Here is a 22999-nt window from a genome sequence, read left to right as displayed (position 1 = left end):
CAGTGTGGAGGAGAGTGAGTCCGGCTGCGGTGGCCTAAGACCGGATCGAAACACCTGCCGCACCCCCCCTGGATGTAAGTTAGAGAACCATATGCGGGGTCAGTGTGGAGGAGAGTGAGTCCGGCTGCGGTGGCCTAAGACCGGATCGAAACCCCTGCCGCACACGCCTGGAAGTCAGTTGGAGTACCATATCCGCAAGGACTTAGAAAAAATAAAGTTGTGGAGGGGGGGGGGGGGGGTCAGTGTGGAGCAGAGTGAGTCCGGCTGCGGTGGCCTAAGACCGGATCGAAACCCCTGCCGCACACGCCTGGAAGTCAGTTGGAGTACCATATCTGCGAGGACTTAGAAAAAATAGAGTTGTGGAGGGGGGGGGGGGGGTCAGTGTGGAGCAGAGTGAGTCCGGCTGGAGGTCAGTGTTGGAGAACCATATGCGCGAGGACTTAGGAAAAATCTCACAACTCATTTGGAGTACCATATGTGCGAGGACTTAGAAAATAAACGAACACAACTCATTGTGGAGTACCATATGCGCGAGGACTTAGGAAAAATCTCACAACTCATTTTGGAGTACCATATGCGCGAGGCAGTGGCGGCGCCAGAGTATTTTTTCTGGTTCAACTACGGTGGGGCTAACTCATACGGCGGTGGGGCTCAAATCAATGTCAGAATTTCAATGTAAATATATAACAACACCCAGTAAACGGGACGGCCTGCACCCAAACCAGGAGGGGTCAAGGCTTTTAGCAGTCAACATTGACCTCACTGTCCAGTCCTGCAACACAACCACCTCCTGACTCACTACACCCACACACAGGCCCTCTGCACCTCACTCACACACACCTTCACCCGTCCCTACCTCCATCATACACGCCCCTCCCTCAGTGACCCCAGTGGCACAGGACAGTATTCACACAATCACAACCATAATCTCCCACAGACAGTTGAAACCGAGGACTGTTTTTAGACCAAAATGTGTTTTTAACATTCCACTGAAAAAATGTGATGAGCGCACGTTCAGCACAGCACAGCCACAAAATGGCTGTGCTGAACGTGCGCTCTCTTTTAAACAAACATTTTAGATAATAACCAGGACAGCATTCTCCTTACAGAGACATGGCTTGGCACTGATGCACCTGTTGTTCTCACTGAGGCTTCCCCACCAAATTTTAACTTTTTATTCTCAACTAGGGGGTGCAGAAGAGGGGGAGGTACTGCTTCAATCACAAATAACACCTTGAACATTAATGAAGTATTTTTTAACAGTTACTCATCATTTGAGTACCATGCCTTCGTTTTTAGCTGCCCACCGATTCTATGTATGACAGTCTACCGACCACCCCAGTATTCCACTTCTTTTATTAGTGAAGTTTCAGAACTTTTATCAATTATCCATATCACTTTTAACATAATTTTAATAACCGGTGATTTTAATCTACACGTGGACATCTCCTCAGACTCAATGTCTAGAGAATTTTTAAACCTTTTAAACTGCCTTGATTTTAAGCAACATGTGACGCAGCCGACGCACAACAGGGGGCGCACCTTGGACCTGGTTATATCTTATAACCAGAGGTGCGCCCTCTGTTGTGGACCTGGCTGTATCTGACCACTTTTGTGTGTTTTTTACAATCACCAGTTTTAATCAACGGGAGGCCCCTGTGAGAACAGTGAGGAAACGCTACCTAACTTCTGAAGTGGCTGCAAATTTTATCCAGATTTTACAGAGCACTCCTGCCGAAATTTTACCAGCACCCTGCGATTTTATCACTGACAATTTTAATAATAAGATAAAGTTGATACTGGACTCAGTTGCTCCAGTTTTTATAAAATCAATTAAAACAAGACCTACAACCCCGTGGAGAACTGAAGAAACTAAACAACTGAAAAGAGATTGCAGGAGTGCAGAAAGGAGGTGGAGAAAAACAAAATTAACAGTCCATTATGAAATTTTACGTCAACACCTCAAAAATTACAATAACACAGTCAAACAAGCCAGAATCTCCCACTTCCAAAAATTTATCAATGACCATAAAAATAACCCCAAATTCTTATTCTCCACCATCGATCTTTTAACAAACACAAATTAAAAAAAATCCTCCAAGACACCAGATAACGCCCTTTGTGAGGACTTTGCAGACCACTTCAGAAGAAAAATCAATGACATCAGATCCAGTCTTTTATCCCAACAGCTTTTAACACCTGGATCATTGCTTTTACCTGAGGAAACACTGGAGAGTTTTGCCCTGGTTGATGCGAGGACACTTGGTCGAGTTTTCTCCCAGGTAAAGCCCACAACCTGCCTTTTAGATCCAATTCCCACACCGTTTTTTAAAAAACTCTATGGATTCTTTGAGGAACAGCTGTTGTATCTGGTGAATTGCTCTCTTCAGACGGGTGTCTTCCCCACCTCCTTTAAAACGGCGGTGGTGAAGCCCCTTCTGAAGAAGAGTGACCCCAATGTTTTAAATAACTACCGGCCTGTATCCAACTTACCATTTTTAAGTAAAATTTTAGAAAAACTTGTTTTTAATCAAGTAAATTATTTTTTAAACTCAAACCATATTTTAGAGACTCATCAGTCTGGTTTTAGGAGGAACCACAGTACAGAGACAGCACTTTTAAAGATTTTAAATGACATCAGGTGTAATTTAGATAATCATAAACTCACAGTCTTGGTACTACTGGATCTAACCGCCACCTTCGATACAGTAGACCATGACATTTTATTAAATAGACTGAGGAACCTGGTCGGCTTCTCTGGTACTGTTCTTAACTGGTTCACGTCCTACCTTACTGATCGAAGTTTCTTTGTAAGTATGGATACATGTTCCTCAGGAACCCATAAGATAAAGTGTGGGGTTCCCCAAGGGTCAATTTTAGGTCCAACTCTTTTTAATCTGTACATGCCGCGTCATCAGGAGGCACGGCATCAGCTTTCATAGTTATGCTGACGATACGCAACTGTACATCGCCGTGTCTCCTGATGACACAGGGCCAATTGATGCCCTTTTTAACTGCATTATAGACATCAAGTCATGGATGGCAGCAAACTTCCTACAGCTCAACCGGGACAAAACAGAGGTTTTAGTCATTGGTCCTGAAGGCCAGAGAGAGAAACTTTTACCAAAGTTACAGGATTTTAAACCCGCAAAATCTGTGAAAAATCTGGGCGTGATTTTTGACTCTGAGCTTATTTTTATTCCACATATCAAAAACATAACAAAGATAGGTTTTTACCATCTTAAGAATATAGCCAGAGTCCGCCCGTTTCTCTCTCAGGCCAGCACAGAGGTGCTGATGCATGCTTTTATCTCTTGTCGTTTAGATTATTGTAATGCCCTGCTCTCTGGTCTTCCCAAAAATAACATATACAATTTACAGTTATTACAGAATTCAGCCGCACGCGTGCTGACGAGGACCAGAGGGCGGGAACACATTACACCAGTTTTAGAATCGCTGCATTGGCTCCCTGTGCGTTTCAGGATCGATTTTAAGGTTCTTTTACTAGTTTTTAAATGTCTTAATGGTCTTGGGCCTTCTTATTTATCTGCAACACTTTTACCCTATCAACCCTCACGGACCCTGAGGTCCTCCGGTGCTGGCCTTACCAAAAGTAAGAACTAAAACACACGGGGAGGCGGCGTTCAGTTTCTATGGCCTCCGATTGTGGAACAGCCTGCCGGAGAACCTCAGGGCCGCAGAGAATGTTGATGTTTTTAAAAAGAGGCTCAAGACCCACCTTTTTAATCAGGCTTTTAACTGACTTGTTTTATTCTTTCTAATTCCTTTTATGCTTCTTACATTTTTTATTATTATTCTATTTTACATTATTTATTTTAACTTATCCTGTTTTACTGTTTTATATATTATATTATATTTATTTATTTATTTTTATTGTTTCATTTATTGGGTCTATTTTATAGATTTTGATGCATTTTACTGTTTTTATTCCCTCAGTTTTTAGCTTCTATCTTTTTATCTTATTTTACTGTTTTAGCCCCTCGGTTTTCCAGTGTTTTCCTCCTGGGGGCCGACCGCACCGGGAGCTGTCTCTGGTCCACCGTCGGGGGTGCTGTCCCGTGGATGGCCCTGGCCCGGGTGGCTGGAGAGCTCTACACCTTGGTGTGGAGCCTCCTGTCTGCCTGGGCTGGGGTGGTCCCTGTGGTGTTTCTGTGCGTACATTGAAATTGAAACCTGGCGGCGCCGCTGATAACACCCTCCCACAGCTATAAACATGCACACAGTGAGAGAGAGAGAGAGACAGCGAAACGTGAATAGTTATGTTAACAGCCGGGACCCGAGTGGTCATCTTCCCCTGCAGGTGTCAACGGTGCGTCAGTAGTTTTATCCAACACGCCCGCCACCGCCATCTGTTGTTCCGTCCGACGACGTTTAAAAACAAATGTATCCATGATCAATTTTGACCAGCTTACTAACGTTAACTTAACGTGAGTGACTATAAGCCGCTAACGCGAACTGCTAAAGCCAGGTAGCTTACAAACTAGTAGCCTGCTGTCTCTGTGTCGAGCATACACTAAAAGCGGCTCACATGAGTGACGTTGACGTACGGACAGTACAGTCTGTTAATGAACCCAGATCAGTGACAGTTGTCATCGCAGCTGCCTGAATGCCGTTACGACGTGACGTTGTGGTGCTGTTGAACTCCGCACTTTTCTTGGTTATTTTGTTGTTGTTTTCTTGGTGGTTTTATGGTAGGGCTAACGGTAGGGCTGACACAATTCTTGATGGGGCTATAGCCCAACCACGATAGGCAAACGTGCTATTTACGTGCTATTTACAAGCTCCAGCAGAGGCTTTATTATAATCACCGCAGCAGCTTAGCCAAGTTGGTGCTTGATGGCAAAATCAGAACTCAATGCATGGTCGGCTTGAGTGAAGTTGTGAATGCGTATAAGTTGGTATGGGAGTCAGAGGGCAGCTTCTCTGGGTTGGGACAGCCCTTCCCTTAGCGGATAACTCCCCCTTCATGGGGATTATCACATCGGAGGAAGCGCTGGTGACGCTTAAACGTATGAAAGCTGGAACGGCAGCGGACACGGATGGAGTCAAGCGTAGCGCCGCTGTATACTGTGGCAAGCTCCCCAGCTGTCTCAAGGACAGTAGGACCACACTGATCCCCAAGTCTAGTGACCCGGTCGAGTTGAAGTGCATAGACCAGTGGCGTCCGATCACGATTGGTTCCGTGCTCCTGAGAGCCTTCTCAGGGGTGTTGGCTAAGAGGTTGGCTGCCGCGTGTCCATCTCACGTTAGGCAGAGGGGTTTCATTGAATCCCCCGGTTGTGCTGAGAACTTAAGCGTCCTTGCTAGGGGGAAATGGTATGGGTCTAACAACAGGATCCTGGTACTTCTTGGTGCAAGCAAGTCTCGAGTCAAATCGCTCTCCACCCTCCTCAGCCGGAGGGTCCTGCTCCAGACGGTGGACGTGTGTAAAGCGCACAGAAGTTTGGTTAGGAACATGGGAGTAAGCTGGTTGGTGTTGTGTGCAACAAACCAATTAAATGGTAATGGACGTCTTGGGGTACAAGGAACAGCCCACTGGGACCGTTCGACCAGCAGGTACAGGCGACGGTAAGTCTAACGCATGATCCCGGAGGCCGGAGGGTGCATGGTGCAAAGTCACTGTTGGCTACAAGACCCAATGGTGCACGGGTTAATCTTATGACCACCTGACCAAGCAGTGGTGAGTACATTGTGCACAGGATTACCTACCTGGACCGTTCGACCAGATCATGGACTGGCAACGGTAAGTCTGTTAAACAATAGCCCGACCTCATCTGTTGTAATACTGGCGGGATGTGTTCACAGAGGCCTGTTGGTCCAATGTATATATTCAATAATATTTATATTCAAAGAAACTCGGATGGTTGAGCTGTGTTAGCCGGCTACTTTGCCAAACCCGTGGTTAGTTACCGTCAGTCTGGCGGTTCTTTCTGCGTGGCCAGGGCCGTGTTAGTCAGGAACGTAGACTTGAGGATGTCCGGATTGCACTACAATATGGTGAATCCCTCCCTCAGGGGGGTGAACCTATAGTTGGGTGGACACGGAGACCTCTTGGGTGCGAGCCTGCATTAGGTCAGCCTAGGGCTTCTCATGGTCCATTACAAAGTGGGGAATTCCCCCCTCGAGGGGGGGATGTGAGCCACAGGTGAGTGGATATGGGCGCCTCGGGCTTCCAACGAACTCGAATGGTTGAGCGGTAGAAGCCCGCTACTTTGCCAAACCCGTGGTCTGGACCGTCAGAGCGGCAGTTCTCTCTGCGTGGCCAGGGCCGTGTTAGTCAGGAACGTAGACTTGAGGATGTCTGGATTGCACTACAATATGGTGAATCCCTCCTTCGAGGGGATGAACCCATAGGTGGGTGGACACGGGGACCTCTTGGGTGCGAGCCGGCATTAGTCTTCCCTTTGTGCGGGGGTTCCAGCCACTCGTCTGCCATCCGGCGGGCGGTAGGGGCTCCCAACGCACTGGGGTTCAACCAAGCGCATCAGCCTAAGGCTTCTCATAGTCCATTACTATGTGGGGAATCCCCCCCCTCGGGGAAGGGTGTGTGAGCCACAGGTGGGTGGACGTGGGCGTCTGGGGACGCTACTATGACGGTACAGTTGGTAGGTCTTCAAATCTAGCACCAGGCTTGTGGTCGTTCGGGGGTTGCGTCGAGTCCATTTCAAAGTGGGGGCCTCCCTTGGCAATGGAGGAAGTCATTGCGGATGGAATCCGCTTCCCCCTGCCGCAGTGAGCTGGTGAGTGCTTCAAGGCCTGTGACGTATGGAACTCAAAGGGAATAAATAAATGGGCACTCTGAAAAGGCAGAGGCCCCGCTGTTAACCGGTTATCTAGTCCAATAACCCTAACCCAAAGCTTGACATTGTTGGCCGGTAGGAGCGGGACTTAACGGCCGTTCGCTGTTCTATGGGGCGCGTTGTACCTATGGGTGACGAAGAGGTGGTAAGCCCTCAGTCGACGCAAGACTATAAACGACACGGAATAGGAGCGGCCGGATAGCCATGTTCTATGGTGACGTTGGCCTCCTCGTGAGTCGAAAGGAAGAAGCACCGGTGGGCCTACAACCAGGCACCCATGTTGTCTAGGATGTCCCTGGGACCCGGGTCTCGGTCTAGGTCCCCGGGGATTCAGCCCCGTCCAGCGGTCAGGTTTCCACTGATGGATACCGAGGACGTGCGGGAACGACCGGGGTAACTATGACTCCCTTAAGAAAGAATGTGCATGGAGCTGTGGCCGAAAATGAGTGCCCTCCATCGGATTAACACGCAGCCGTGCCCGCCTATTGACAGTGTGTGGAAGTAGAGAAAAACATTAAAGCCAGACATCCAGAGAGGGGGGTGAATGTGCACGGAGCTGTGGCCGAAAATGAGTGCCCTCCGTCGGATTAACACGCAGCCATGCCCGCCTATTGACAGTGTGTGGAAGTAGAGAAAAATATTAAAGTCAGACATCCAGAAAGGGGGGTGAATGTACACGGAGCTGTGACCGCAAATGAGTGCTCTCCGTCGGATTAACCTGCAGCCATGCGCGGCTATTTACAGTGTGTGGAAGAAGAGAAAAAAATTAAAGTCAGACATCCAGAGAGGGGGGTGAATGTGCACAGTGCTGTGACTGAAAATGAGCGCCCTCCGTCGGATTAATACGCAGCCATGCCCGCCTATTGACAGTGTGTGGAAGTAGAGGGGAAAAAAAATAAAGTCAGACATCCAGAGAGGGGGATTGAATGTGCACGGAGCTGTGACCGAAAATGAGTGCCCCCCGTCGGATTAATACGCAGCCATGCCCGCCTATTGACAGTGTGTGGAAGAAGAGAAATATATTAAAGTCAGACATCCATCTCCGTCGGACATAACAGCAGCGCAACACAGTCTCACTCCCAGAACGTCAAATAGCGACTGACAGTCACTGACGGAAAAAGTACCCTTCGACGTCGTCTGCAGACGGAGACGATATTTGACGTTCAGAGCGGCTGCTGCAGCAGCCCATTCACTCCTGTATTAAACCGACCACGGCTCTAATGGACGATGTGAGCATCCGTCCTATTGGATAGTTATTAGGAAGATTTTATGGCCAGACAGGTGTTTCAATGACGTCGGGTTGCTAGGGACTACGGCTGAAAGACGCCGTGAGCACCTGTCCCATTGGATAGGGAGGACCTATTACCCGGAAGTACCGTCATTTTTTAGGGTTTTAGACTAACGATGATTTTACAATAATACATGTGACGTTTCTAGCAACTAACACAGCAGTGTATCCTTGTTAATTACACAAGACGAATGAGCCACGTACATCTGTTTCCGCGTTTCCCCTTCAATTCGTTTGTTGTCAGTTTTGGGTAGCTGAAGGCACCAGCCTACATTACCCATAATACTCAACTGTCCAAACAAAACTTAAAAATTATAAATAAATAAATACAAAATAATTAGTTCCCCTTATGTAACATAGCTTATATGTGTCTAATTTATTGTTTTCCTTGATTTGTTTTGTCATGTTAATTACTTGTCTTTGTATGTAGGCTACGATGTGAACTCCAAACAATTCATGTTGTAAACATGTTCTTACTGATGTGATATGACAGCATACATAATAGGCTCATTTATTTGTTTCTCTCTGTACCGCAGTGTAAAATGTTCCTATCTTTATAGATAAAGATTTGTATTCAAAGGTGCGTGCGCCATCAAACGAAATGCACGATACACAACGTCATGGTGTGCGACCAGGACCGGCGTCCCTCGCGGCAGTTGCAGTCTTCCCCTTCAGGTAAGAGCATGCATGCATGGTTAAGAGAGTAAAAAGAACAAAATAACAATAGGACTAAAATCTGCCCCCCCAAAACTGATAGAATCAGCCCAAATGCAGCTGGTAGCCAATATAGGAACTGTAGAATATAAATGTCATTCGACTGATTTATTTAAGACACTACAACTTTATTTTGGTGTAATTTTATTTGAAGGGCTTTGCAAAAAACTATAATGACCGTAATGAACAAGAATCACGTTTCATAAATGTTTTCGATCAGGTAATGCTGAAATCTTTAATGTGGTGTGCCATGCCTACTTGGCATCAATGACTGAGAGGGGCTTTGATGAGTTCTCAACGGGCCTGAAAATTACGACCCGACCCGGCCCGTGGCTTTTAAAGCCCGGACCCGATGTAACCCGACACATCAACATGGATTATCTGCCCGAACCCGGCCCGACGACGCCGCCCCCCCCCCCCCCCCCCCCTTCTTTTTTTTTTATCTCATACACGTATTATCATGACCAGAAAAAGGCGACGGTGAATTCACCTTACTTTTCACCAACTCCATCTAGTTCTCCAGGCTAAAGGCGTGCACGCAGCGGCGTCAGGTCTGCCCCCGCCCCTCTCCATGATGCACGTTATACGCAGCAGCTAGACTCTCTTAACGGTGAACCGCAGCGATGATTAATCCATTTTTATTTCACTGAGCAGAAAAAAATTAAGCCTGAGGTCCGACCCGAGTCACTTGCTTAGATTTTAGACCCGACTGGTTGAGAACTCTACTTTGATGGACATAAAGCATTAAGCATTCAGCCTACCCAAAAGTCTACCACACTATTTTCCACTCCTACAACATGTATACCTACCGTTGTTGATCATAGACAGTATACATATATTAATTATAATCTCTGTACATAAGCAACATGTATGCAGAATAAAAGATGTATAAATAAATACGGTTCTGTCTGAAAAATCACAAAAAAATGGCTTTAATCATTGTTTCCCCACTTTTATGTTAAATTATTACAAGTTGTAACATACTTAAATATAGAAGTGATATGCTACCACCAGAAGTTCAACAAAGTGATCACTGAGGGGCAGGGCAAAATCTGTGGGCCTTCACATACTTCTTTATCCTACCCCTTCTGTCAAGACCACTTCCCTACTGCCACCCTTCCCTTGTTGTAATGACTGGAGGCTGTGGTATTTTTGCACAGTGACCTAGCCTAGACATAGCCTAGACCTAGTCTATAACTGATTCGAAAAGGGAATTTATCTTCTTTCCTTATTTTTCTTCAAGTAACGACATTATATTGAATATCGCAATTGCCATACTAGACCACTACACAGGCTTATACAATTTCGGTTTTGTCAGAAGGGGGAACCAGTGTTGCCAGGTGAGAAATGTAGGATTATCGTACCAGAGACATAAAATTATCGTATTTTGAGGGAAACTATCATACACCCGTCATAACCAAAATAACAAGCCTATTGATGCGCTATAGTCACTCTAGTGTTTAATAGCGTCTAACATGTTGTTACGGAGATACTGCTGGAGTCCTTAACCGCTGCATTATGAGGGAATATTGTGCGTCATTGTCCATTGTCCTTTGTTTGGACCCAGCTTTCGTTTGAAACTTTGGTTAAACCTTCTTAGTGTGTAGTCCTTGCGGGCTGCCCACTGTCAACACTCCTTAATTAATCTTTGTCATTGCTGAGCGGGTGGTGATTGGTGGCGGGTCTTTTTGGCACGGTTTTATGTTCGGTTCAGGGAGTGTAGGGAAGATAGTTTCAAGTAAGATAGTTGGAAGTACGATTAGCGCTACGGTGATATTTTTTTTTCTGCCACTTGCGCGTTGAGTATTTCTTTAATTTTTGTTGTTGTTGTTGTTGTGCAACATATTATGTTTGACCTCAAAGCTTTTGTGCAGGCTCCTCCTTTGCATGCTTGTCGTCCATTACTAGAGATGATCTAGTGCGCGTTGCTGGCCACTTTAAAATTGAAGTTCGTGGTTTGCCTGTTAAAGCGGATCTCCTGGAAAAACTAGTGGCTGATCTACGCGACATGGGGGTATTGGTAAAAGAAAGTCCTGAAACTCCTGCTCGGCCATATACTGGTAAACCGGACTTTACACCTACTAAAACTGCCTTAGAATGGAAGCATTTAGAGCTTCGCAAAAAAGAGGTCGCGTGGGAAAGAGAGAAATCACAGCTAGAGGCTGAAAGACAAGCAGTGCGTGATAGAGAGCACAGAGAGCATGAACTGAGAATGAAAGACTTGGAGATGAAACAGGCTATTCACTTAAAAGAGTTGGAGATCCAAGCTCTTCAGTCTGGTGTTCGTATCCCTGTCGGACATGTCGGTTTTGATGTTACACGTATTATTAAACTTGTTCCGCCCTTTAATGAGAGGGAGGTTGATACGTTTTTCGCACATTTTGAAAGAGTTGCTACAGTTCTTAAATGGCCTCGCGAAGTGTGGCCGATAACTTTACAAAGCATATTCCAAGGCAAGGCCCAGCAGGCATATTCCTCGTTGTCCTTAGAAGATTTATTTTTTATTTATTTGTTTATTTCGGGCATGTTCATTAAGTCATCATCACACATCTTGCTCACACAGTAAACATGAATACACATGGCCGAAAGGGAAAGCGAGAGAAGCCGAGGCTTATCTAGTCCCGCCCCCATTACCCAGGGGGGAAAAGAAAGAAAAAAAATAATAATAATAAAATTGAAAAAAAATTAAATTAAAATAAAATAAAAAATAGAAAGTAAAAAAGAACAAAGAATAATAATAATAATAATAATAATAATAATAATAAAAAAATCAACATCATAGTCTTTTCTTGTCAATTGCATTTTAACATTTTCTTACACTTGACATTTGACATACTATGTTACAGCAGTAGGTGGTACAGAGAGCTGAAGTCCAGTGCATACAGATTACGTGAGTGTCTGCACACGTGTCCATATTTGTTCATCACGAGTGAACAGGAGTCTCATCATGTAACAAAGTCTGGAGGGGGTCTAATCGACAGAGAACAGAAAAAAAAAAAAAAAAAAAAGAAAGTCCAGTGTAGCTACTATTTGATGGGATGGTGTGGGAGCCCCTTTTTTTTCTCTTTTAATTTATTAATCATCACTGTCCTCTGCAGCTTTCGCTGCCCTTAACTTCGCCATTTCCTCCCGGGTATTGGCCACTTCACCTCGCTTCCGTAACGGGAACTCGCGAGCTGCGGAGAGGTCAGAGCACATCCCGACCATGGCTGACCGATTGGTCACTATTTCTTCCCGGTTAGATGCGGCGGACTATGATAAGGTAAAGCAAGCTGTGCTGCATATTTATTCGCTTGTACCTGAAGCATACAGGCAAAAGTTTCGGAATTATGAGAAGCGTGAATCGATGACTTATGTTGAGTTTGTTCGAGAGAAAGAGATGCTGTGTATTCGTTGGCTAAATTCACAGAATGTAACGACTTTTGAGGGTCTCCGTGATTTACTCATTGTTGAGGATTTCAGGAATTCCCTACCTAAAAATATAGCCACATATGTGGGTGAGCACCAGGGGAGTTGCTAGGAATTCTGGGCCCCCTGAAAGAATATCGGTGTGGTCCCCTCTAACCATTCATTGCCACCTACTGGGGGCTGTGTGTGGGCCCTAGCGGGCTGTGGGCCCTTAGAATTGTGATCACCTTTCCCCCCCTATACGACGGCACTGGTGAGCACAAAGATCTTACGCCGTCTAGCGCTGCTGTACTTGCTGACGAATATGTGCTTGCAAGAAAAGATGCAATCTCTTATCCTGTTAAGTTTCAGAATTATGGTCAGCAACGGAACTTTAATATGGCCAAAGAAACTGTAGTGGAACATGCTCAAACTGATGATAAATGTGTGACTCGTCTAAAGGATCCAATGGTTTTTGGGCACTGTCATAAGCGTGGGCATCTTATCGCTAATTGTTTTAAATTGAAACGTGACAATAAGGTTAAGTTCACGCCTAAGACTGGCTCAGAGTTAGGTCTTTGTGTTTCCACATTTCCTCCGACGTCTCGGAAAGACGTGAGTGAGTGATGTCTTTGCTCCGTTTGTGTCAACGGGCTACATTGCTTTAACAGGCAACCGCGAGGTGCGTGTGCCTGTGAACATACTTAGGGATACAACTGCTTCGCAAAGTTTCATCCTGGAGAGTGTTTTGCCATTTAGTGAAAAGTCTTATGCTGGCGAGAATATCCTTGTGCAAGGTTTCGAAATGGGCTTTGTGAATGTCCCTCTCCATGAAGTGGCACTTGTTTCGGATTTAGTTGCTGGTGACTTTAAAATGGGTGTACGTCGTACTCTCCCAATTAAAAATGTGCAAGTGTTGCTGGGCAATGATGTTATGGGAGGCATGGTGTTTCCTTCGCCCGTAGTAAACTTGGAGTTTTTCAAGCTAGCGTCGTTACGCATGCTATAGCACAGCGTGCAAAAGAAACCCAGGTTGAGGATGAATCATTTGGTCTTTGCGATACATTTTTTGTAAAACCCTCACTCGATGTTGGTGATTTGCTGGCTGATTCTGAATCACTGTCCAAGGTTCCTAAAGTGTCTGTGAGTCGTGAGCACTTAATTAAGGAACAGAGAAACGACCCGTCTCTCGCTTCGCTCTTTGTCGAGGCTGTGGCCGAAATAGATATTGAGCATTCTCCTCACGGCTACTTTTTGCGAGAGGGTGTCTTGATGCGCAAATGGAGACCTCTTATGGCCTCAGCGCGAGATGAGTGGAGGGTTTTCTACCAAATGGTTGTCCCCGTGTGTTATCGTGATCACATATTGAGCGTTGCTCATGATCACCATTTATCTGGTCATTTGGGTGTGACAAAGACACTGGATCGTATCACCCGATATTTTTATTGGCCAGGTGTTAACCGTGATGTTGCAAAATACTGTCGTACGTGTCATGTGTGTCAGGTTATTGGAAAACCTAACCAGGTCGTTCCTCCTGCGCCTTTACAGCCAATACCTGTCTCCTCCGAGCCGTTTGAACATGTAATTTTGGATTGTGTTGGTCCGTTGCCTCGGACGAAGTCCGGCAATCAACATTTACTCACAATTATGTGTACGTTAACACGGTTCCCTCATGCTGTCCCTTTACGGAAAATTAAGGCTCCAGCCATTGTGAAGGCTCTGATTGATTTCTTCTCTATGTTTGGCCTTCCGAAGACCATGCAGACTGACCGTGGAAGTAATTTCATGTCCCATGTATTTGCGCAGGCGATGCGTCAGCTCGCAATTAAACATGTGCAGTCCACAGCTTATCGACCTCAAACTCAGGGTGCACTAGAAAGATTCCATCTCACTCTAAAATCAATGCTTAAACGTTTCTGTCTGGAATTCAAGCGAGACTGGGATGAGGGTGTGCCGCTCTGTTTGCGGTACATGAAGTTGTACAAGAGAGTCTGGGGTTCAGTCTGTCGGAGCTTGTGTTCGGGCACACAGTGCGTGGACCGTTGAAATTGTTACACGAGTCGTTTCTAACGGAAAGCAAGGAGTATGGCGATCTGTCTGATTATGTCTCTAAAATGCGTTTCCGGCTCTGTCGTGCATGTGATTTAGCCAAGGAAAATCTAGGTGTCTGTCAAAAACGCATGAAGCAAAGGTTTGACAGAACCGCTGTGGCGTGTGAATTTCACCCTGGCGATCGCGTGTTGGTCCTGATTCCCGTGATGGGCGCTGCATTACAGCCTCGTTACAGTGGTCCTTACAAGGTTGTGCGGCAGGTGAATAATCTTAACTACGTCATTGCAACCCCTGATCGTAGAAGGAAAACCACAATGTGTCACATTAATCGCTTGAAGCTTTACTGTGATCGAACAGGTCCCGACGCGCGAGTGGCGCTGTCCACTGCCTGTGGTGCTGAAGTTGCCGCTCCGTTGGGATCCGTGGCTGCCACTCTGTCTGATCAGCAGGGTGCCGTGGCTGAATCAGTGAATGACGATGAGGGTCGCCTTCCCTCAGTGGAGGTAATTGAAGGCAGAATGAAGAACTCTGAGGTGCTGTGTAACTTGAGTTCTTTTTTGTCACATTTGCCGGCCACAGACCGTTGTCAGAACTGGCTCAGATCTCTGACAAAACAGCACAAGAGGGAAGTTGCCGGCAATTATATTTATTGACAAACCCCCCCATACCAATACCAAAACAACGTCAGGCTATTCTATATCTGTGATAAGCAGTGTGTGCAGGTGCTTGGCTGCATAAGTGAATGTTGGGTGCGCCTTAAAACCCAATAAGCAGAACAGCAGGTGAACGGCCGGACGCCAGGCCGGGAATGGACCGAGAGAGCGAGCTGGCGTTCTCCACGTGGTGTTTAACGGCGTGGCCCCGCCCCCTCCGAAACACACACCGGAGACTCATAAAGCCTGTGGAAAGAGATTGGAGACAGCGAGAGAAACACCACATGCAACAAACAACCACACCCACTGGGGTCGTCACACCCACCCCTTAAGACGGAACCCCGGAGGGGAACCGTCACACCAAAGCTACAACCCAAGCAACTTGGCCAGTTACATGTTAACCATTACTAGAAAGAGATTGGAGACAGCGAGAGAAAACACCACATGCAACAAACAACCACACCCACTGGGGTCGTCACACAGTGAAGACCTCATCTCATTTATTAACTTGCATGTGGATCTTTTCCCTGATGTGCCTCGCCAAACAACAGCGATTGTTCACGACATTGACGTGGGTGCAACGCGCCCTATTAAACAGCATCCCTATCATGCAAATCCACTTAAGAGGGGCTTGTTTCAGAAGGAGGTGAAATCTATGTTGGAGAACGGTATTGCAGAATCTAGCTGCAGTCCGTGGTGTAGTCCGTGTTTATTGGTGCCTAAAAGTGATGGGTCGGTGCGTTTTTGCACTGATTTCAGGAAAGTCAATGCCGTTACGAAACCTGATAGTCATCCCTTGCCGCGCATCGATGATTGTGTTGATCGTTTAGGCTCTGCTGTGTTCTTAAGCAAAATTGATCTGCTGAAAGGCTACTGGCAAATTCCACTCCCGTGCCAAAGAACTTTCAGCCTTTGCGACACCAGATCATTTCCTACAGTACACGGTAATGGCATTTGGGCTTCGCAATGCACCTGCCACATTTCAACGGCCGGTTAATAACGTTCTTGATGGCATGTGTAATTGTGAGGCATACTTGGATGACCTCCTAATATATAGCGCCACGTGGCAGCAACGCACGGTGGTGTAGTGGGTAGCACTCTCGCCTCACAGCAAGAGGGTCCTGGGTTCGATTCCCGGGTCGGCCCGGGTTCCTTCTGTGTGGAGTTTGCATGTTCTCCCCGTGTAAGCGTGGGTTCTCTCCGGGTTCTCCGGCTTCCTCCCACAGTCCAAAGACATGCAGGATGGGGATAGGTTCATTGGTGACTCTAAATTGCCCGTAGGTGTGAATGTGAGCGTGAATGGTTGTTTGTCTCTACATGTCTCCCTGTGATAGACTGGCGTCCTGTCCAGGGTGTACCCTGCCTTCGCCCAATGACAGCTGGGATCGGCTCCAGCCCCCCCGTGACCCTAAATACAGGATAAGCGGTAGAAAATGGATGGATGGATGGACGTGGCAGCAACATCTTACTCACCTTGCTAGAGTGCTAGAATGCCTGGCCGAAGCCAATCTAGCCATTAACTTGGCTAAGTGCGAATTCACTCAGGCCACTGTCACATATTTAGGTAAGGTGGTTGGGCGGGGGCAGGTACGTCCCGTTCATGCCAAGGTGGAGGCTATGCTGGCTTATCCGGTTCCAACTACTCGCCGCGAGCTGCGGCGCTTCCTCGGCATGGTCGGGTACTACCGGTCATTCTGCAAAAATTTCTCGACCGTTGCCGCTTCCCTCACTGATTTGCTCAGCTCGAAGGTGTGCTTTAAATGGACTCCTCGGAGTCAGGCCGCCTTCGAGGCTGTCAAAGCCTTGTTAACGACAGCACCGGTGCTCGCTGCCCCTGACTTTTCTCGCCCTTTCTCTATTGCTGTTGATGCGAGTGACCTTGGCGCGGGAGCCATTTTGTTACAGCAAGATAACGAGGGGTTGGAGCATCCAATCTGTTTTTTCTCGCGAAAATTCAATGTCCATCAACGTGCCTACTCAACGATAGAGAAGGAGGGCCTTGCTCTGGTGTTGGCTCTCCAGCACTTTGAAGTCTATGTCGGTGGGGCTGGAGAGCCCGTTGTGGTTTATACTGACCACAACCCCCTGGTGTTCCTCGATCGCATGCGCAACTCAAATCAGCGCTTGATGCGATGGAGCCTCATATTACAGGGTTACAATATTGAGATTAAACACATACGAGGGCGTGAAAATGTGGTAGCGGACGCCTTGTCCAGATGTTAAGTTACTATTTGCCCTGTGAAAAAAAGAGTAAAAATAAATAAATTGTGGGTTAATGTTTTTTAAAGAGATAAAACCTACTTTAAATTTATTGTGTAACAGTAAACAGTTTTTTTGGTTTACTTGTTAACCTTTGCGTTTTGTTTCCTCTGCTCAGCTGGGGGGGGGGAGACGCTGCTGGATGGTTAATCGTTAACCCTTTCTGTTCCCTTCAGCCCAGCTGCGTGTGTGACTGGGCTGGCTGTTAGTATAGTATAGCATATATGTATATATATATATATATATATATATATATATATATATATATATATATATATTTTTTTTTTTTTCACCCCCAATTTATTTTCTTAATGGTGGGGGTGTTACGCAGATACTGCTGGAGTCCTTAACCGCTGCATTATGAGGGAATATTGTGCGTCGATCTTCTGTCACCCGCGTCTGTCTCCAGCCCAGGAAGCCCGAGATGGGGCTAATTACATGGCGGGGCGGAGTCTATAAAAGACAGCCGTCTCCGGGGCTGGCGGGTCCTTTTTTTCCGGCTCTCGCGGTACCGCCTCTCTGCGAGTGCGGGCTGCTGTCTCTGCCGGGTATGGTCGTTGCTGGGCGCAATGGCGCTGCGTCGGCGCCACGCGCCGCCATTGTCCTTTGTTTGGACCCAACTTTCGTTTGAAACTTTGGTTAAACCTTCTTAGTGTGTAGTCCTTGCGGGCTGCCCACTGTCAACACTCCTTGACTTTGTCATTGCTGAGCGGGTGGTGATTGGTGGCGGGTCTTTTTGGCACGGTTTTATGTTAGGTTCAGGGAGTGTAGGGAAGATAGTTTCCTGGAAGACTCACCTAACTCCATTGTGTTTTCTGTTCAGGGTCGGGAGCCAGGAGGTTTGCTTTCCTTTTGAGTTAGGTAGTCTTAGGTTTATTTTCTGTTTTGTTTTACACAGCATACACCCCCTACAACTACATAAATCACCACCTTGTTCATCTTTTTTTTGTTTTGTTTTATTCTGGAGAACGGTAATAAAACCCTAAACCGTCACCCTGTCTTGACTCTTATTATGTTATGTTTTACCAGTATTCTTTCTGTGGACACGTAACACATGTTCACTAATTTTCAGCGCTTCTTTTTTACAGACCGGCTCTGCTTCTTCTTCATTTATTTTTTTTCTCTCTTCCTCACTCATGGGGCGTGCGCAGCAGACTATTCAGCCAATCATGGCCCTTGTTCTGAGGCAAACGCATACACGTCACTCGTAGCTCACATTTAGAAAAGCAGATGCCTTCAGGGTTCACCAAAAAACTCTGACAGACAGAGTTGCGACAGGCTGATTACAACCGATTACAACCACACATTCACGGAATGGTCAAATTATAGTATATTTGACCTTTGGGATTATTGATCGTACAGAGGGAAAAATTATCGTACAAATATGATAATTATCGTACACCTGGCAACACTGGGGGGAACAGACCGTGACTGTGGTGTGTGTTGTCTTTTAAATCTGTGCACTGATATCACTGATGCACTGTAGATGTTATCAATGATGTTCTGGTGAGAAGTTTCAATCACATGCTGCAGTCTTTCTGTCCTTGGCTGTGTATCAACCATGTCAGTTTTTTATATATATTGTTCTTGGCAAGACTGCCTTTCAAATAGTTTGTTCTGATTGTGTTGCCAGTATTTTAATTTACTGTCATTGTGTGTACAGTTCAATACATGTCCACATCATGATGTGTGAAAAAAAGTCCACTTGTCCCTTCCACATAGTCTCCTCTAGATAAATGTTTGATGGTGAGGATTTCATAATTGACTCTGTATCATGTGCAAGTAGTGTTGGGACAAGTAGACCATTTTAATGCTGTGAATAATAGTTTGTTTTTTATTCTGGCACAGCTGGCTGCAGTCAGAAGACTCACCCGTCTGTTGATGCTCCTGACACTAGTGCTCCTGGCACTAGCTCTGATGTGGTCTTTGCTCCAGATGCTATTGGTATGTACTTTACGTTGCATCCAGTCGCTCAAAGCATTGTGTTCAGATATTTTTTACTTGTATCTGCAATGTTTGTAATACAGAGTTAAAATGTAAACTCTATCTTTGTATTTGAAATTCAAGGTATCAAACTTAATATATATATATATATATATATATATATATATATATATATATATATATATATATATATATATATATATACCATTTTAATAGAGGGGTTTTTACAAGACCTCCAGCTATCATTGTGTGATGCCACAGGAGATGAGATGGAAGCACCAACCCCAAGAGCTCTTCTGGCTTCTACAAACTGGAGCACCAGAAAAAGCATCTTTTCAGAAAGCTGGAGGGCAGCAAGACCACAGCTGGTTAACACCGCAGGAGCACTAGAAAATGTGGAACAGTGTTCAAGCAATTCCGCTGTTGTCCGCTGCCGTGATTGCCGTCCACACCCCTTCTTCTGTGCCGAGTGTGATGTCAGCATGCACACCAGACACCCCCTCCACAACAGAGATGGCAGCACTTTGGGATTTTTCCAGCCATTGCCCCACATAACGTATGTGCTGAATAAGGCCCTTTCTCCCTGTGGTAAGTTCTGTTTTGTCACAAAATATATTTTCTCGCTGGACTGAAAATGTTAGCTTCTTCATGTTCACTTTAATACTTATCAGCAATGCTTCACATTCTTCAGTAAAGTTCAGTCTTTTTTAGTCAGAAATCTGTCACTTTACAATGTTGTATATCCCATTCGATAAAAATGATTCTTAATCAACATTTTCTTTTTTCAGTACGTTACGTACCTGTGGAGATCTCAGAAAAAATATGTGGTTGTTCAACAGACTCATTGAGTCTCAAATCAGGAAAGGCTGTGGCTGTGATCACAAAGAATGGTAAGAATGTGAAACTTTTTTAAAAGTTTGTTCTTAATAATATCTATCCCATCTCACAAACTCCCAAATGTTTGTAATTGCTTTGTATGATATCTTAACATGAGTACTGAGTAAGGCTAAAAGCATCTGCACAACAACTAAATGCTCCGAAAACACTTTGATTCTAGAAATGACACATTTCAATAGTGAGGAAAACCAAATTTGTCAGACCGCTTTCATTTTTTGCTACATCGATTGCATTTCAAAAAATTAAAATATAATTTGAAAGTTTTATTTTCTGTGATGTAATTCTAAAAGTGAAGCATGAATTCCAGATTCATTACACATAATGAATTTAGAATAAACATACAGTACTTTTCATAACATTGACATTTCTGTATGATCAATCCTTTTATTTTGATTGGTCTATGTAACATTCTAATATTGTGAGGTACTACATTTTTGGTTTTCATGACCTGTTTGTTGTACTCATCTAAATTAAAACAGAACAAGGCATGGCATTTTCCATGATTTTCTTTTTTTAGATGCATGTGTATTTTTTCCTGCCCAGCCCCCAGCCTCATAAGGATATGCATAACGTTACATTAATGAGAAATGCATAACATATTCTTTAAAAAACATTTATATAATTAAGTGTGTGAAAATTGACATTACAGTGTTTGTTTTGTTTTTTTCAAGGCCGACGAGCTCAGCATGCCAGAGTTGGCTTGCAGTGCATGCAAAGCCACATGGACTGCTGGAGTTGAGGATGTTGTAAAGAGTGATTACTGGCCAGCAACCCTTCACTTTGCCACAATCTATGCCATTGATGTTTTCTTCTCGTATGAAGAAATTAAAATGGCTGCACCTGGACTGTCCTGTCAGGCATTTTTAAAAATGCTTGATCAGCGAACTGTCCGCTTTGGCCGTGTGATTATTGAAGTTATGCAAAAGCTCTGTCCCTCTATTTTAGTTTATAAATATCATTTGATCAAGATGTCGTTTTTGTGAAAGACTGGGAAAATCTCCAGCGATAGCTTCCTCAAAAGCTTCTTCGAGTGGGAGGCTTTGAGATATGAGGTGGACAGCCTCTGCAAGGGGGAGCCCTTCACCTGTCAAGCGTGCAGCCCGGATATGCTTGCGGTTTCCGTGGATGGAAATTACTGGAGCAGTACTGTTTCAAAAACGCGGCAAGGTACAATAAACATTCATGATGTCACAGTTGTTAGAAAGGCTCCAGATGTTGTTATGTTATGTTTATTATGGATGATTCTGTGTCTTAATAATCTTTTGGTGAGCGATTGTATTACTTTAAGAGCGCAAAGCATTATGGGGAGTGTAGTACGAGCAGCGATATGATCTCCCGGCTAGTTTATCTCCCGTCAGTCACTCGCTAGACTTCGCTGTGCGGCACTGAAGTGCCAGTGTGCGTCATTGCAGAATGTAAGTGAGTGTTTCTGTTCGTTCATTGAGTGTATTTAGTACTTCCACGTTATAGTTTAAGGGAGCAGCTAAATGGGGGAAAGTTGTACCGCGTCTGTCGGCGGTCTGTTTATGTGTCGGGAACCGCAACACGGGTGTTCATGAGAGCCGCCACAACGGCGGCATGCTCGTTGGCTTATTGCGGCGCAATACATGGTGGAGTATTGTGCTAATTAGTCGTCACTAATGTCTGATATCCTGTGATAGCCTGTGTCTTCTAAATGCTGCAGTATTCATCCATCCATCCATTGTCTACCGCTTATCCTGTATTCAGGGTCGTGGGGGGGCTGGAGCCAATCCCAGCTGTCATTGGGCGAAGGCAGGGTGCTGCAGTATTCAGTATTAGGTTATTTAGTCATGTGATGCCAAAAAAAAAAAAAAAAGCCATAGCCGTTGTCAAAGTACTTATGAATTTCTTTTCCACTTTCGGTCTGCCAAAGTATGTCCAAACTGACCAAGGCACACATTTTACATCCAAACTGTTTGCTCAAGTCCTTTCATCACTGTCCATCCGCCACAGAACGTCCAGCGCCTATCACCCCCAATCCCAAGGCGCACTCGAGCGTTTTCATCAGATGCTAAAATCCATGATGAAAAAGTACTGCTTCGAAACGGGGAAAGATTGGGACGAGGGTCTGCCTTTTCTGCTCTTAGCTGCAAGGGAAACCGTGCAGGAGTCCACTGGTTTCAGCCCTGCTGAATTAGTATTTGGTCACGCAGTGCGTGGTCCCCTCTGTATGCTCCGTGAGAAGTTCCTGTCTGACACAGCTAACCCCAGCTCTAACGTGCTTGACTACGTGAGTAAATTCAGGGAGAGGTTGCACACAGCACGCGAAGCTGTACGCTGCTCTCTGGGGGTTTCTCAGGAAAAAATGAAAGGAAAATTCGATAAAAAGTCTGTGAAGCGAGTTTTTGAGGTTTGTGACAGAGAGCTCGTTCTTCTCCCACTCCCCACTTCTTCTTTTCAAGCAAAGTTTTCTGGCCCTTATGTGATTGAGAAGCAGTTATGTGAAACTGATTTTGTTGTCGCCACTCCTGACTGCAAGCGAAAAACTCGAGTAAGTCATGTGAATATGCTGAAACCATATGTCACTCGCGGCGATGCACGTAGCGTAGCCACCGTCACCTCTGTCACTCCTCCCCTGTATTCGCCAGAAAGTGATGGTCTCTGTGGAAATAGCTCCTCGTGTTCAAGTCTGCAAAATTCTGAAATGTTGCAAAACATCTCTGTTCATTTGCAGCATCTAGATCAGGGATGACAGGGTTACGGCCCGCGGGCCGGACCCGGCCCGACTGTACGTCACATCCGGCCCGCGGGTGATAAGGGGAGAATATTTTTTTTGTTATTATTTTATCTATTTGTTTTTTTTTAAATATATACTGTAAGTCCTCTAATACTGGCCTGTATTCTATTACCGGCCGGTCTCTAACATTGGACGGGGCAAGTGTCGACAGGCAGCGTTATTTCCACCCTTCCCATTCATTGTCAGGTTCGCGTCGTGAAGATTTTGGCTGAGGCTATATTAAAGG

The 22999-nt window shown here is 45.5% G+C and overlaps 1 long non-coding RNA gene across 1 annotated transcript in view; it reads left to right on the top strand.

Moving 5' to 3' along the window:
* LOC311027257 overlaps positions 1-22999 on the top strand; it is a 212992-nt gene that overhangs the window by 71431 nt on the left and 118562 nt on the right. The window lies entirely within an intron of this gene.

Source organism: Eutrigla gurnardus (assembly GCF_963514095.1).
Source record: "Eutrigla gurnardus genome assembly, chromosome: 16".
Classification (NCBI taxonomy): Eukaryota; Metazoa; Chordata; class Actinopteri; order Perciformes; family Triglidae; genus Eutrigla; species Eutrigla gurnardus.
Note: the sequence above shows the minus strand (reverse complement) of the source record. Positions and strands in the feature narration are given on the sequence as shown.